This window comes from Cottoperca gobio, unplaced genomic scaffold, assembly GCF_900634415.1.
Source record: "Cottoperca gobio unplaced genomic scaffold, fCotGob3.1 fCotGob3_124arrow_ctg1, whole genome shotgun sequence".
Lineage (NCBI taxonomy): Eukaryota > Metazoa > Chordata > Actinopteri > Perciformes > Bovichtidae > Cottoperca > Cottoperca gobio.
Window position 1 is genome coordinate 361,896 of NW_021166794.1, and position 11,121 is coordinate 373,016.

The following is an 11,121-nucleotide window of genomic DNA, read 5'->3' on the forward strand; positions in this document are numbered from 1 at the left end:
TCTTCCATGCTTCTTCTTTTTTAATCATCGTTTTAAAGCATGAACGATCGGATGGAAGGCGAAGCAATGCTCAGGTTGTGGAGCTCAGTGAGTTCAACACATGGCTTCTTAATTGGCACCTGAAAGCATAAACGTTGAGAAACATTTTAGTATGTAGACAACTATTATAAATACCTGCGTATGTGTAGGAAATGGCATATGGATGCTTTCTGCGTGTTTGAATTACAGTCTGATTATTTTGTCTCTCCATTGGCAGAATGACCAAACTTCAAAACTCAAAAAACCCTAACTTGCGTAAGGGTGACTTTACAAGCCCTTGTTCTCCTGTAAACAACTTGGCAAAAGCTAAATATATCTACATAAGGACGTAAAACGTTAACACGGTCATTAAATATGAAACATAAGTGTGATTACATCCTAATGTGAAGTCCGGGGCTCAATTTCTACAACTGACTCCAAAATCTTCCCAATTTGCATCGATGATCTCATTCGCTCCTTCCCTTCAAGAGCTGATGACCACAGGTGAGGGTTAGAACAAAGCGCCATCTTCAGGTGACGTTCATGCTTTGCTCAGAGTTAAAGTTGCAGTCGAAACACGGCTGGCACAAATGTATTTGTGTGGTGTGGGGAAAACAGCAGAAGAGACAGGACATGCCATGGTTTGGGTTGTAAAATGATTGGACGAAAGGCTCACACTAATTAGTTATAACAGTCATAGCTTTTTAATATGATAAATGAAACCTGACTGACACCTTTACTTACCATACCACTTTACCATACTTCCCCCCAATCTCGACCAGTTCCAGTTTGCTTACCGCCCAAAGCGCTCCACAGAGGACGCCATCTCCTCTGCACTCCACCTGAGCCTGGCCCACCTGGAGGAGAAGAACACCCATGTGCGAATTCTGTTCCTGGATTTCAGCTCGGCATTCAACACAATCATCCCCCAGCATCTGGTAAGCAAACTGGGACCCCTCGGCCTCAACACCCCCCTGTGTAACTGGCTGCTGGATTTCCTCACCAACAGACCCCAGCATGTGCGGGTTGGAAACAGCACCTCCAGCACCATTTCTCTGAGCACCGGCTCCCCATAGGGCTGCGTTCTGAGTCCACTGCTGTTCACCCTGATGACCCACGACTGTTGTGCCAGGTTCAGTACGAACCACATCCTGAAGTACGCGGACAACACAACTGTGGTGGGACTCATCAGGGACAACAACGAACTGGCCTACAGGGAGGAGGTGAAGCATCTGACAGACTGGTGTCACACCAACAACCTGATCCTGAATGACAAAACAAAAGAGATCATTGTTGACTTCAGGAAAAAGCAGCACTGTCACACACCACTCCTCCTCAACGGCACAGCAGTCAAGACTACAGACAGCACAAAGTTCTTGGGGGTGCAACTCACAAACAGTCTGACCTGGTCCCTTCACACCTCCTCACTGGTGAAGAAGGCACAGCAGCGCCTGCACTTTCTGCGCAGGTTGAAAAGAGTACAGCTTCCCCCTCCCATCTTCACCACGTTCTACAGAGGCACCATAGAGAGCATACTGACCAGTTGCATCTCTACCTGGTCTGGAAACTGCAACACCTCAGACTGGAAGTCTCTGCAGAGAGTGGTGAGGACAGCGGAGAGGATCATCGGGACGCCTCTTCATTCCATCAGAGACACTGCTGACACCGCAGCATAAGGAGCAGAACTACCAGACTCTGCAACAGCTTCTTTCCCCAAACCGTCAGACTGTTGAACCAGAAATAACTTTTTCTCCTGAGCAATGTGATGTGAACTCCACTCTAAGAACTCTTAAATGTATATATTTTTTAGAGTGTATATATGTTATTTATATAAAGTACATTTATATTTCATGTACACATTTTATTTTATATTTATGCATCAGGGCCACGACACTTTTACATATTTATGACCACTTTTACAGTCACTAAGCCAGGACAACGAAATATCATTTGAATTGTACATTGTATAATCTCTAAATGACAATAAAGTTTTTTGATTGATTGATTGATTGAGGGTGAGAACCTTGGTCATCTGGAAGACATCTGAGTAGAGCCGCTGTTTCATTTTAGAGGGAACTAGGTGAAGTGGTTCAGAATCGGACGCTTCCCGGTCGCCTCCCTGTGTTCATATTCTGGACAAGAGCAGGGCAGATCCACAACATACTGGAAGGTTGATATATCCCAACAGGAAAGGCCTCAGGATCCCCACAAGGAGCTGGATGATGCGGCGGGAGAGAAAGATGTCTGCCGCCAATGCCCTCATGACCATGACTTGGATCAATCAGTTATCAATCAGATTGATCTTATTTTAACTTTGAAGATGGACATTAAACTGGCTCAAAATTAAACAAAGACTACTTGTGCACCAGTACCCTCATACTTCATTGTTTGCAACTCCAATAAACAATATGTCGAAGCTGAACAGGAGGCTGGTGAATTATTACAGAGGCAATATTCAGCCTTTAGCATCGAGCACTGCAGCGGCAGAGCCTCATGGCTCATCCATTTCAAAGTGGTATGCAGGATTCCCCCCCCCCCCCCCCCCGAGCACAAGTCTCACACAGACAAGAGAGGTTGCATCCTGAGTTAGTTAAACATGGAAAAAGCAGAAAGGAAAAGGCATCAGAAAGAGATCCAAGGCTGCCTGCCTTCATCTGGGAGAAGCACTCCCAGAGCACTCCCACACTACTGTAAAGAGGAGTTGCCTTTCAACCTGGAGATATATGTATCTTCGTTGTTTGACACAACATAGAAACTGTTTTTGGGACTGGGATGGAAAAAAACTTAATTGTCACTCAAGGACTCAATGTTATTAAAGTGAAGCAATACTGGTATTGACTAAGCACAGACCTGTGGCTCATCATGGGTCCTTGTGTTACAGTTATGTAACTGCTGCTGTAGAGACATTAGTTAATCAACAGAGGCTCATTAATACTTTCAGTCTTCATCATAAGGAAATTAGTTTAATTAATCAAGGAGCTGTTGTGACAACATGGGCTCAGTATTTGCTGGCTTTTCATAATATTGAAATGTGTATGAAATACCACATCACTGTGTGTTTGCAGTATATAAATATCACTGTTGTCTTTTTACGATACAGAACATTTGGAATTAGTGAGAATTTGTATTTGTTGGAATATTAATGCTTTTAATATGTTGCACTTGTCCATTATACAATAATACAAAATTGTATTATGTTTTTTAAGTTCAAACGAAAAATGTTGGTTTGAAAAGTGAAAAGCAGGATTTGAAAGGTAACAATAATACGAGTCACACTGTACTTGAATGTGCTTTGAAATAAACGCTGACGTCAGCTTGCTTTCATGCTCACAATGACGATGCTAATGTGCAGGTAATAAGCAGGTATAACGTTTAACATGTTCACCATTGTAGTTTAGCGTGCTAGCATGCTAACATTTACTAATTAGCACTGAACACAAAGTCGAGGTGAGGCCGATGGGAGCATCATTAGTTCACACAACACATTCATTGGGATGCATCCTTTGGGGACCATGAAAGTCTGCACAAACATTTCATACCAATCCATCCATCAATATTTCAGTCTGGAACAAAGTTGATGGGCCGACAATATTTATTTTTTAAATATTCAACCACTCAGATGGTAGTTTACATTTTATGTATTGTGGTGTTGATTGAAAGCGACAGTGATTGCAAAAATTGATTATCCAGGTTTTAAATAGACTAAATTTTCTGTGTAAGCCACAACATCAAGATCTTATCACCAGGGATTCAGTAAACATATTCTGTATTCACATATTAATCCATTTGTTCCATGTCAGCTGGCTGCCAGACATTATGACAAGTCATCAGGTGTGTTCCACACACACCTTGATACACTACATCAGATATTGGATATAATGAGGCTGATCTTTCCGGCTGTACGAGGAGAATTTCTGCTTCAAGGTTGTCGATAAAACTGTGTTTTGCAGCTTTTCATCCCTCCACCTGCAGCAGCTGGTCTCTCCTTTTACCCTGGCTCCTGTGTGTGTGTGTGTGTGTGTGTGTGTGTGTGTGTGTGTGTGTGTGTGTGTGTGTGTGTGTGTGTGTCACAGGCAGGTGGCAAGGAAATGTCAGCGATGGCTGTGTCTGTGTGTGCTCACATGTCAGTAAAAAAGAGAAGAATATTCTTTGAAAAGGGCATCTTTTAAAGGCCAGAAGTACAGTCTCAACTTCTTCACTCTTCCTATCAAGTCAAGCTGACTTACTGACACACACGCACACATTTGTTTGTGAAGTATGAAACACAAGACTAGTTTAAAGAAGTCATATGAACATCATATTTAAAGTTCAGAGTTTGTTTTTGTGTACCACATATTGAATGCTCTCATATGAATTGAGCCCCACCAACAGCTTTTCCACTGCTGGTCAAGTTTCGAGAAGACTTACATTTCTAGTGGATATGACCTGGATAGAACTAGACCTGCCAGAATGGACGGGGACGAGACCGTGATTGTTTGTTACGTCATTAGTTGCCTCACAGCAAAACAACCAATCACAGAAGTGTAGAGTTTCTGACAGTCTGCCCTACAAAAAACGTTTAGTCCAGTGGTTCACAACCTAGGGGTCACCAGATAACTCTGAGGGATCGTCAGATGATTAATGGGAGAGGAAAGAAAAGAAAAGATACACAAATCTGTTTTCAGTTCTGGGACCTTTTCTCTAATCTTTGATTTTTATTGAAATATAAGATAATTTGAACATTTATTTAAATGAAGCCATATGGGAAGTTTAAAAATAAAGAAATAAAACACTTTTAGGTGGAGCTGTCAAAAGCCAAAAGGTTAGAAAGCACTGGTTTAATCTTTGACAAATTTTAAAAGCTTGTTATATTATCCAGTATAAAATCTTCATCGACTCAAAAGCGCAAATAACAACAATGAATGGCGATAAACAAAATAAAAAAGCATTATCAAAATATGTGCACAAAGGTAAAAGAGAAAACAGAACAAAACTTGTTTATTTATTTCTAACCTTTATTTTACCAGGATAGGTCTCATTGAGATTAAAAATCTCTTTTTCAAGAGTGTCCTGGCCGAGACAGGCAGCAGCACAGTTACAGACATTAAACAGTCACAATCACAACATTAATTAAAGCATTTACAGACACAGCCGTCTGCTTCAGTGTCTTTAAGAGTCGCTTTAAGTCTGTTAGAGAGACCAGCTCTCTGAGTTTCAGATCATTCTGGTTCCAGCTGGTTCCAGGCAGCCGGAGCTGCGTAACTTAAAGCCCTTTTCCCAAGTTCTGTACGGACGTTTGGGACAGTTAGAAGAAACAAGTCCTCGGAGCGAAGCCGATACGGTCCACTACATTTCCTACTAATGTAGATCCTTAGGTATTGTGGAAGAGCACCAAGAATAGCTTTATAAATAAGGATGTGCAGTGTTTCAGTCTACGGGTGGTCAGACCATCCAACACGAGCATATAAGGTGCAGTGGTGCGTCAGGGTTTTGAGGCTTGTTATGAATCTCAGTGCCTCCGTGGTCGACGGTTTCCAGAGAGCTGAGGCACTGAGACGATGCATTCATATAAACACCATCTCCATAGTCCAGCACAGAGACGTTGCAGAGACTCATCTCTTTCTGGCCTCCAAAGAAAAACAGGACTTGTTTCTAAATAAAAACCTAATTTTAGTCTTAATTATTTCAAAAGTTCTAAAATGTGAGATTTAACAGAAAGAGAATCGTCAATGATAATAACAAGATATCTGAACTGAGACACAGATTCAGTCTCAGAACCCTGTGAAGTGGTGATAGGAGGGAGGTTCAAGTGTTTGGTTTTAGCTTTCGAGATCATCATGAGCTTCGTCTTTCCAGCATTTAAAACAAGTTTCAAATCACACAAGTTACATTGTACAATGTTAAAAGCAGTCTGGAGCTGACAAAGAGCCTGATGTGGGGAGGACGCAGAGCAGTAAATTACTGTGTCATCAGCATAACAATGGAAATTTGCCTTTAAAACATTGTGATTAAGACTATTTATATAAATAATAAATATTTACTTGTATTATCAATTCCTAAAAATCTAAAATAAAAAAAACTTTGAGATAAAAAGTAAACGCAGCTCTGCAGTCACTCAGTCCTGGCATACTTTGAACTATTGAGGATAATAACACATTAAAGCTAAAAGCTTTTTTCCAGCGTGGTCCTCTAAGAAAAGTGGTAGCACATACTCAAGTAAGGCAAGATTGGTTGAAACACAAGCAATAACAAAACACAATCAAACTAGCCAACACACGAAGAGAAACACAACAACAAAAAGAAGCTTCTGATTGGCTTTCTATCAACCATTCCACACAACACCATCAATAACAAATCAACCATTGACTGTAGCAAACTGAAGGAAAAGAAAGTGGTGGTTGATAACCACTGGATCTCCACCCTGAGGCCAGCCACTTTGTGAGCACCCACTCCTGTCTTGTCTTCCAAAGGACCTCTTTGACAATTGGGTTGGAATGGCTGACGGAACTCTGATCCTCTTTGCTTCCAGTTGAAGTGGCATCCCATCTTCATTGCTAGTCAGAGGTGTGAGGTCTTTCAGCACGGTGCTTCACTTTCCTATACCTCAAGTGTGTCTTGGTCCTCATATATTTTGTCCTTGAATTGTTTGGTGAGGTTGACACACTTCTTTCCTCAGATCTGTTTTCCTCGCATTTCTGCGTTGGGGCAAACAGCAGGTCTCAGGTCACTAGTGTCTTTGCAAAGAAAGAAACATTTTACCATCCTCTTTGTTTACCAAGAAACATCTGGTTTTATGTTGCTTCCTTTTCCCCTTTCGAGCTGGGTCGTAACACACAATAATAGCCACAAACAGATGTCCGTCCTACACAGCTGTAGCAGCCTCATCTGCCATTCTGTTTGATGGCAAAGGAGAAAAGGATGCTTCACGGTTCATCTGATCAATTTCGGAGTACTGAGTCTGGTCCTTGGCCCTAGCAATTATAGTTCTCATATCCTTCTCTGAGGGGAAGTAAGGGCAAGATGCCGCTTTACCTCACTGAGAAGGTGGAATCTGTCCACAGTCCGGTTGGTTAATACACTGACTTACAAGACTTTTCAGTAAAGCAAGTGAAGCTATGAGTTAAGAGACAGACTTGAAATACTTGAAGAAACATCAAGTCATCAAGACCGATTTTATCAAACGCATTCAAAAAACGGAAAGGAAAGGAAAGATGGATCAGAAGGGAGTTCCCACTGTGGGAATGTAGAGTTGGACAAAATATTTTTTCTCCTCATTCAAAAGTTGATTTCATATTAATTAACTCTTTTCGTTTGTTGAGATGAAACAGTTTGTGGTGTGATTTCTCCCCTGAGTCTACATCCAATGATTCTTGTAGACACTAGGAGCAGGTAGGGTGGATCCCATGAACATTTGTTACATCTGTGTGTGTTTATGAGAGAGAGAGAGACCTCAATATGACCCTGTCTGATGATCAAAGCTTCCTTTCATTTGATAAAAAGCAAGACACACAACCGACAAATAATCTCTCAGCCTACATTGAGCTGCCCAGAATGCTAGATACAATAAATGTAAGTATTTGAACATAAAGCGCTTCTGACAAGGGCACAATGTTTTATATCCTACTATATCAAAGGTACGACCTGCCACACTGCGTCTAATTCCCCCATAACTGAGAACTGATTAACCTTGCTGCCTCACCTGCCCGCTGCCAGGAGACACACAGCTGATCCTCGTCTCCTCTGATTAGACAATAAAACTAACCTCCTCATCAATGTAAAAAGCAACAGCTCAGATGGCGCTCTACAGCTGGGGCTTTAGCTAATTCAAATAACAGTGGGATCTGTAGACCTGCTTTCTCAATCACACTCTGCACATACATCATTCTGCACAGTGAATGTCAATCATCTAAGTGAAGTAGCAACAGAAACAACACATTTTTGTTCCAATTCAAGTGGGCAATTATCATAGTTGTAGGTTTTTACTGTAAATGATGTGTACATGGTTGGCTGAGTGGTCCACCAACGCAAACAGTTAGGCTTTGATTACCAATAGCGGAACGTCTGGCCTCCTGTGTTGCTTCAAGAGTGCAGGATTTTCATTTCTTTTTGCAGTGCAACCTGTGCTGTCGAGGCAGGGGCAAAAATGGGAAAAAATTATTGCCATATCTTTTATGCTGTAGGTTAGGGTTAGGGATCATTTTTACCTCATAACTTCAGAGCAGCTTAAATAAATAGCATATACCTGCAACATGTTAGGCCCTCGTGGTGAAGCTCATCGTTTGTAGATAAAAAGAAGAAGGCAGTGCCCCTACTTACATTTCAAATATGTTTTCAGTTTGAAAAGATTAAATTGCTTCAGGGTCAAAAACTCACTTAAATTAGTAGAAAATGCAAACACAGAGCAAGTTAAACCCCCTGTGGTTCCATCTGAAATAAATCTGGAACACTGTCTCTGCTCACTATGTGTTTAGCCGGACCAACCAACTACGCACACACACACTTGTGTGTGAACAGTTCTTTAAGTTTAGATATAGCGTGTTCATTTTGTCTTACTAAAAGTCAAATCTGCTGTTGCAGCACTTATGAACACCACTGCAGCTTTTACTTAGAAGAAAACTGCTGCAGCATCATCCTATTTGAATAAAGTTTTTTTTTGGAAGCGATACACAGCTCTCGCTAGGCACTTTGATGTGGTTCATATCTGAGAGTATGCTGAATGTAACTGCTTTCCACAATAATCTTCCAACAGTTCAACAATAATAGTGTTTTTCAGTGGTGTGATGCTGTCTGCCCTGCTCTTTTTAATAATCTGGAGTATTTGCAGGTGTGTTTTTGCATTGTAATGAATAAATGTTTTGGTTTTTTCTTTGCTTGAATCTGTTTGTATGAAGTGTGTGTGTGTGTATGTCTGTGTGCATATGTTTCATATTGTGTGTTTTTGTATTTACCAGTAGCTGGCCTAAAACAGGCGGGTGTTAGAGCACGGGACAAGGGTTCATCCTCAGCGGGGGCGTGAATGTGCTCAGCAAATTAAATGACGATCTTGAGTATTAACTAGTCTCATATGTTGGGCATCTCAGTGTAACAGTGGAGCAAGATATGTTTTGTAACTAGAAGAGAACAGAACTATGGAGGCCTTGGCCTCATTGTGGCACTAGAGGAAAGGTGTGCAGGTCACCTGGGGACCATGAATATTCAAATCCTGCCATTAGATTTCAAGAGATTCTACCTTACCATGGATGAAAGTGTTGGCCAAGGGGGAATTGTGGCCAAACACTAAATATGTATCTATGGGTCACCCACATCCTTCAAAACTATCCTCTGGGGACCATAAAGTACATACAAAATGTAATGAATATATTGCCCTGGACTACAGACGAACCACCTGATTGACAGCATCGTACGGACCTGCGTGACAAGCAAGCTGATTGGTTGATTAAATGTTTCAAGTACTACTACATGTGATCTTCTAGTACAGCATAGGAAATAAATATGTCTTCAAAGCAGTTACTGTAATATATTTGCCCATGCTGTCACTGTCGCGTTTATTTACTTGATAAGTTATGTTTCCATTGTTTGCTAAACGTGACACTGCTTTCTTGTGGATATGTATATTATGCCCCCAATCCTTAAAAGTACAATAGAAATTGTTGAATGTGTATGTTCGTTGACGTGCAGCCTGTAGAAGCATAATTCCCGCTTTAGGCCCTGTAGCTATGGACAAAACCAGAACCAAAGACCACTTTATCATCTGTTAGCACAGCCGGCCCTACTAACTGGCATTCTAGTTGTATTGGCATTTTTCCAGTTTCCAATGATTCAATGTTCTTATACCATCTACACAGGTAGGGGTGTGTGTGTGTGTGTGTGTGTGTGTGTGTGTGTGTGTGTGTGTGTGTGTGTGTGTGTGTGTGTGTGTGTGTGTGTGTGTGTGTGTGTGTGTGTGTTCTTACGCAGACATAGAGTTTCCGGTCGATTTTGGTGAAGGTGGTGAACATACCGGGTTTCCCAGTGCTGTATTCTAGTTGTATCTGTTGCCGTTCCGGTTGTAGATATGGATGTTTTGTAGTTCTATGGATGTCTGTTCGTGCCTGTTTTGTCTGTCTCATTGTCTGTCTGATTGTCTGTCTGATTGCCTTTCTGTTCGGTTCGGTGAGTCTGTTCGGGTCTATAGCTGGTGAGAACCCTTGACTTGTATCCTATCCTATCCCCTTTCCTGTCACCTCTGGCCCCTTATGTACAGACAGCCTAGTGCATTTGATCTGCACACAGACACAGACAAGTGTCCAAAATAATATTGCAGGGCTTAAACCAAATAATAATAAATGCCAACAATAACGCAAAATGGAACACATTTTAATATCTCAGAATGAAGCGCATTTAGAGAGGGGTCAAATGCTCTTGGTGTCATTACTTCACAATGTAATAATAATAACACTGACTTATAACCCGCTGCTGCAGATACACTCTGTACAACATCAGGAGGACACGTCCCCTACTGACTCAGAAGGTGATGCAGGTTCTTGTTCAGGCTCTTGTCATCTCACGCCTTCACTACTGCAACTCCCTCCTCGCTGGACTGCTTGCATGTGCCATCCGACCTCTACAGCTGATCCAGAATGCAGCAGCCCGACTGGTCTTCAATCTACCCAAGTTCTCCCACACTACACCGCTTCTCCGCTCCCTTCACTGGCTACCAGTGGCGGCCTGAATCTTCTTCAAGACTCTGGTGCTGGCCTACCATGCTGTGAATGGATGAGGCCCTTCCTACATCCAGGCCATTGTCAAACCATACACCCCAGCTCGCTCACTTCGATCTGCATCGGCCAATCCGCTCGCTACTCCCTCACTGCTAGTGGGACCCAGATTCCCCTCAAATAAAACCCGCCTGTTTGCTATCCTGTCTCATAAATGGTGAAACGACCTCCCCATTGATATCAGGTCAGCAGAAAGTCTTCATACCTTCTGTCGCAGACTGAAAACTCACCTGTTTCGACTGCACCACTATATAGATCACTATATATGTTGCACTTGGCTTATCTGAAGCTAATGGTTGACTTTTTATTCTATTGTTTCTGTATGTTGCAATTACATTGGTTTGGTTTATTTAAAGATATTCTATTG